Here is a 7,500-nt window from a genome sequence, read left to right as displayed (position 1 = left end):
GGGGAGACAGTAAAAAAGATCCAGGTCCACATGTGGGATTCGAACCCGTGGTTAGTCGCTTTCCCACTGGGCCACTGCTCCATACACACACCACCACAAAGGTTGGCTTTCACGGCCAGACTGGAAAGGTATATAGATCAATTTGTATTCGTATTTCTTTTTATTTTATTTTGTTATTATTATTATTATTATTATTTTTTTTTTTTATCACAACAGATTTCTCTGTGTGAAATTCGGACTGCTCTCCCCAGGGAGAGCGCGTCGCTACACTACAGCGCCACCCGTTATTATTATTATTATTATTTTTTTAATTTATTTTTTATTATTTTATTTCTTCCTGCCTGCAGTTTTATTTGTTTTTCCTATCGAAGTGGATTTTTCTACAGAAGTTTGCCAGGAACAAACCCTCTTGTTGCCGTGGGTTCTTTTACGTGCGCTAAGTGCATGGCTAGCACACGGGACCTCCGTTTATCGTCTCACCCAAATGACTAGCGTCCAGTCCACCACTCAAGGTCTAGTGCAGGGGAAGAAAGAAACTATATCGGCGGCTGAGCCGTGATTGGAACCAGCGCGCTCACATTCTCTCGCTTCCAAAGCGGACGCGTTACCTCTAGGCCATCAGTCCACATTTCCTAACGACGCAACATCATGCCGAAACGGGGCCTCGAACCTTGATCACTGGTGAACAGTTTCAGTTGCTCAAGGAGGCGTCACTGCGTTCGGACAAACCATATACGCTACACCACATCTGCGAAGCAGATGCCTGACCAGCAGCGTAACCCAACGCGCTTAGTCAGGCCTTGAGAAAAAAAAGAAAGAAAAAAAGCGGGGGAATAAATAATAGATAAGCTTACATAAATAAATAAAGAAATGAATAATAATTATAATATAGAAAAAGGTAGTAGTAATAATAATAGTAATACTAATAAAAAAAGAAAAGAAAAAAAAGACAACAATGGTGATAGTGGTGAACAGTGGATCACAAGTCCATGGCCTTATCAGTGGTGAACAGTGGATCACAAGTCCATGGCCTTATCAGTTTCTAGCGACAAAAACGTCACTTAATAAAAGAAAGAAAAAAAAAAAAAAAAGAAAAGAAAAAAAAAAGGACGCTTGTGAGTCGAACGCACCAATGCAAACGTGGAAGCTTAAAAAAAAAAAAAAAAAAAGATACAGAACAAACAGCAGCAACAACAACAACAACAACAACATCAAAACCGCACGTTACAGATCCCGTGTTATCAATGTCAGCAATGTGTTACACCCACTGAGACACGAACACCTTACGATACCAAGCGTGCAGCGCCTCTCTGAAACCGAATACGGCTGCCTAAGCGTAGCGGTGGCTTTGACTTGTGGCACCGCGTCTGCCTGGGAAGCGAGAGAGGAACTGAGGGAGCTCGGGATGGTGTCCCACACTCAGTCGCCAGAAATTGTTCTCCTTTCAATACAACCGTGAGTGGTGGTCTGGACGCTAGTCGTTCAGATGACAGAATAAACCGAGGCCCCTCCTCCTCCCCCCCCCTTCCCCTACCCCTCAGTTGTGCCTGGCAAGGATTCTGAAGGGAAATTTCATTTGATAGTGAAATGCACTACACTGCGCTAGACTGCACTGCACTACACTACACTACACTGCACTACACTGCACTACTGAACTGATCTGCACTGCACTGCACTACACTACACTACACTGCACTACACTACACTGCAATACACTACACTGCACTACACTACACTACACTACACTGCAATACACTACACTGCACTACACTACTGAACTGAACTACACTGCACTGCACTACACTACACTACACTGCACTACACTGCACTACTGAACTGATCTGCACTGCACTGCACTACACTACACTACACTGCACTACACTGCACTACACTACTGAACTGAACTGCACTGCACTACACTACTACTGCTGAACTGCACTGCACTGCACTACACTACACTACACTACACTACACTACACTGCACTACACTACACTACACTACACTACTACTGCTGAACTGCACTGCACTGCACTACACTACACTACACTGCACTAGACTGCACTGCACTACACTACACTACACTACACTACACTGCACTACACTACACTACACTACACTACACTACACTACACTGCACTACACTACACTACACTACACTACTGAACTGCACTGCACTACACTGCACTACACTGCACTGGACCGCACTGCACTACCCTGCACTACACAACACTGCACTACACTACACTACACTGCACTACACTACACTACACTACACTACACTACACTACTGAACTGCACTGCACTACACTGCACTACACTACACTACACTACACTGCACTAGACTGCACTGCACTACACTACACTACACTACACTAAAATACTGAACTGCACTGCACTACACTACACTACACTACACTGCACTACACTACACTACACTACACTACACTACTGAACTGCACTGCACTACACTGCACTGCACTGCACTGGACCGCACTGCACTACCCTGCACTACACAACACTGCACTACACTACACTACACTGCACTACACAACACTGCACTACACTACACTACACTGCACTACACTACACTACACTACACTGCACTACACTACACTACACTACACTACACTACACTACACTACACTGCACTGCACTGCACTGCACTGCACTACACTACACTACACTACACTACACTACACTACACTGCGCTGCACTACACTACACTGCACTGCACTGCACTACACTACACTACACTACACTACACTACACTACACGACACGACACGACACGACACTACACTACACTACGACGCAATATGATGCAATACGATAACGACACAATGCAATACAATGCAATACGATCAACCCAGGAACTGCAAAACAGCAACAACAACACTACCACCACCACCACCACCACCACCAACAACAACAACAACAAACAAACAACAACGACGACGACGACAAAAAAGCTTGAAAGTCTTCTTCTTCTTCTTCTTCTTCTTCTTTCTTCTTTGCGGGGGTGGGGGGGGGGGGGAGGGGGGCACCCACCTCTTTTTTTTTTTTTTTTTTTCCAGACCTGTAGACAAGTGTTGGTAGGCTGTCAAGCAGTTGCAAACGTATGCACGTGAGACTCGCCTACCCAAAAAAACCTCTACGAACGAACACAACAGATAAAAAAAAAGACAAAAAAAGACAGAAATAAAATAGAGAAAGGAGGACAGAAGTGCACCCTGACAGGTCCCCAGGCGAAACCTGCTAACTGCTAGCGGGATGAGACAGATTGAGAGGCCTAATAGGATTGGAGTTGATCCTATTAGACCGTTTAATCTGGTCAATCTGTCTCCGTTCCCCTCCCCCATCACCGCCCCTGCCCCCCCCCCCCCCGCTCGCCCTCCCCCCCTCCCCCCTCCCTCAATGACACGCTGGAGTGTCGCGGTGGTGGCCATGATGGAGGTTTTTTTTTTTTTTTTTTTTTTTTTGGGGTGGGGGGGGGGGGGGGGGGGGGGGGAGGGGTGCGGGGTGTTGGGAGGAAGGGGGGTGGAGGAATTCTCTGTTTGCTGGACTCGAGCCGATTTATGTTTAGTTGTAGTGTGGGGGTTGTGTGTGTGTGTGTGTGTGTGTGTGTGTGTGTGTGTGTGTGTGTGTGTGTGTGTGTGTGTGTGTGTGGGTGTGTTGGGTGTGTGTGTGTGTGGGGGGGGGGAGTATGTGTGTGCGTGTGTGTATGTGTGAGATGGAACACAGAACTCAGAAATATTTTTCTGCAAGGCCACCGGCCTGTTTGCAAAAGGAGGTACACTCAACTGAGACACACAAAATACCGAAAATAATGGGGAGGGGGGGGGGGGGGGGGGGGGGGGGGGGGGGAGGAGGGGGGGTGGTGGAGGGACCGATGTCATGTACACAACATTTCATAACTGAAAAGGTAGACAAAGATTTTTGGCTCTTAATATATTCCTGGATTAACTTTAAGGTTTTTTGAAAAGTTATATAATCATGTCATTTCTTCTTCTTCTTCTTCTCTCTCTCTCTCTCTCTCTCTCTCTCTCTCTCTCTTTGTGTGTGTGTTCCGCTTGCTTAATGTATCGTGAGAGAGTTATATTTAGAGATTTTTTTTGTTTGTTTGTTTGGTGACGAAATGCTGTTAAGCAGAATGTTGCTTTGCATTTAAGGGGATTTAAGAATTAATCACCGTCACCCCCTTGTCAATAGACCCTTACAGGTAATGACAATAAAAATGTCAAAGCGTCAAAGCGTCTCTCTCTTTTTTCTTTCTTTTTTTTTACGGCGTAATAAACAAACATTGCCACAGAGCGAGTCATAACCTTGAAGTATATAAATTAATGACACCCCTTTTGTGTCGCACACGTCTAACTGCTTTGACTTCTGGCTCCCTTTTCTTAGTCACTATTTTCTTTCTTCGATGATACCGATGACCACAACATCACAACCACCGCACGAAAATGAAGATTGCAGCAATAGAGTGAAAACGGATCTGGGAACTTTATTATATATATATATATATATATATATATATATATATATATATATATATATATATATATATATAAAGCGAGTCCGGACAAATGCAAACAAAATTTAGAAACACAATTTTCGTGTGAATCCACACTTTGTGTTGGTCCAATTGGATTTCCCATGACTATTTCCGGCACGCATGACTTTGTACCCAAATCTGGACGCATTTAACGATGTGGACACAAAAAGCTGAATACTGCCTCATTACGATCGGACGTGTTAAAAAAAAAAAAAAAAAAAAAAAAGCAAAAAAGCAAACCCGGCTCAGACAGTTAATTCATTGTCAGGTTAGAAAACCCCCCAACATAAAACAGATAACTGCAAAAGTAACAAAGAGAATAAGAATGAAAAGACAATGAGAGACAGAGAGAGACAGAGAGAGACAGAGAGAGACGACACCCATGCCCTAAACAGCACGGATAATTGAAAAAGCGCTGAAAAAAAGGGAGAGAGAGAGAGAGAGAGAGAGAGAGAGAGAGAGAGAGAGAGAGAGAGAGAGAGAGAGAGAGAGAGAGAGAGAGAGAGAGAGAGAGAGAGAGAGCGAAACAGACAGACAGACAGAGAGGATAACCATGCCCCCGAAATAACACGGATAATTGTGAAACAGCGTCTCTCATCGACCCCTAACCCCTAACCCCCCAAAAGAATATATCAGCAACAACAACAAAATAATAATAATAATAATAATAATAATAATAATAATAATAAAGACCCCCCCCCCATCCCTCCACCCCCCCAGCCCCCCACCCCCACCCCCCCCCCCCCCAAAAAAAAAGAAAGAGAAAAAGGAAGATTATGGTCAGGCCAGAACCCTCAATTAGTCCCTTCCCACACTCCCTCGCGCAACACGGAACCGGATGTGACGCGGCATAGTTTAATCTCTCAACGCGTGTTGCCGCCCTTGGCTAAAGTTCTCCTCAGAATTGAACACTGGGTCTTCCGGCCCCGTATGAGCTGGCTTCCTTCCCACGGGTCCATATTGACTCTGTTTTAAATTGCTATTTGATCGCTGATATCTGGGGGATTTCATTTGCTCACTGTCATCAGAAAGAAAGAAAGAAAAAACAACAACAAACAAACAAAAAACATCCTACGATGATGACGTTAATGGTGATGGTGATGATATGACGGTAACGGTAATGGTAATGGTAATGATAATACTGATAATGATTATGACAATAATGATAATAATAATAATAAGAAGAAGAATGATAGTAATAATAACAACAATAACAATAACAATAATAATATTACTAACAACAACATCGGAAAATGAAAAGGATGATCAGTATATATATATATATATATATCCTCGCAATTTGTTTATCAAACTGTACAAAACTGTATGACTTTTTGTGAGAACAGATTTTCTGCGTGAAATTCGGAGAGAGAAAGAAAGAAAAGGATGATGCCAGCCATAGACGTGGGAGAGAGAGAGAGAGTAAGAGAGAGAGAGAGAGAGAGAGAGAGAGAGAGAGAGAGAGAAGGGGGGGGGGGACAGGCAGACAGGCAAACAGGCACAGAGAAAGAGAGAGAGAAAGAGATAGATAAGACAAACTGGCAGGCATACATACAGACAGACAGATTGAGAGAGAGAGGGGGTGGGGGTGAGAGAGAGAGAGAGAAGAACAGAAAGACAGACACAGAGAGAAAAATGTGAGAGTGAGAAAGAGATATATAATATGTAAAAGACAGACAGACACTGAGACAGACAGAGAGACAGACGGACAGACAGGCAGACAGGCTTCCTGAATGAAAAACGACTTCAGCGAAAGCTCGACAGATGTTGGACGGACGGACGGACAGACGGACGGACGGATGGACGGACGGGAGTTTTCCGCGCATGCGCAGCATGGATAACTCTTCCTGCTGGTGTGCGCAGGGTCCAGCCTTAGGCTTCCATCATTCGTTGTCAGAGACTGGCATTGATGTACAGGCATGAGGCGACCAGACACATACAGGGTGCGGGTTGGAACGATGGATCCGTTAGGGTGAGAGGGTGAGAGGGAGGGAGAGAGAGATGGGGGAGGTGGGGAGAGGGAGAGAGAGAGAGATGGGGAGGTGGGGAGAGGGAGGGAGAAAGAGGGGGGAAGAGGGACAGAGACAGAGAGAGAGAGAGAGAGAGAGAGAGATGGGGGGAGAGGGACAGAGAGAGAGAGAGAGAGAGATGGGGGAGGGGGGAGAGGGACAGAGAGAGAGAGAGAGAGAGAGAGAGATGGGGGAGGTGGGGAGAGGGAGGGAGAAAGAGGGGGGAAGAGGGACAGAGAGAGAGAGAGAGAGAGAGAGAGAGAGATGGCGGAGGGGGAGAGGGACAGAGAGAGAGAGAGAGAGAGAGAGAGAGATGGGGGAGGTGGGGAGAGGGACAGAGAGAGAGAGAGAGGGGGGGGAGAGGGAGAGAGAGAGAGAGAGAGAGAGAGAGAGAGAGAGATGGGGGAGGGGGTGAGAGGGAGGGAGAGAGAGAGGGGGGGAGAGGGACAGTGAGGGAGATAGAGAGAGATGGGGGAGGGGGTGAGAGGGAGGGAGAGAGAGGGGGGAGAGGGACAGAGAGGGAGAGAGAGAGAGAGTACGAGTGGGGGATAAGGAGAAAGAAAGTGTGGGGGGGAGAGGGAGAGAGAAAGGGGAAAGACAGACGGACAGACAGACGGACACAGAGAGAGAAAGAGAGAGACTGACAGAGTCAGAAATAAAGGTAGCTAGAGAACACACACACACACACACACACACACACACACACACACACACACACACACTCACACACACACGCGCGCGCGCGTACACGGAGAGAGAGAGAGAGAGAGAGAGAGAGAGAGAGAGAGAGAGAGAGAGAGAGAGAGAGAGAGAGAGAAGGGAGAGAGAAAAAGGGAAAAATTCATTTTATAATTAGCATTAGTGTGTAGTAATCCTCAGCGGTGGTTTTCGAGCAGAAAGGAAAGACTCATATTTTATTTACCATCATTTGGAGCATAT

The sequence above is a fragment of the Babylonia areolata genome, chromosome 31 (assembly GCF_041734735.1).
Source record: "Babylonia areolata isolate BAREFJ2019XMU chromosome 31, ASM4173473v1, whole genome shotgun sequence".
Lineage (NCBI taxonomy): Eukaryota > Metazoa > Mollusca > Gastropoda > Neogastropoda > Buccinidae > Babylonia > Babylonia areolata.
The sequence above is the reverse complement of the archived record's forward strand: the minus strand, read 5'-3'. Positions refer to the sequence as shown.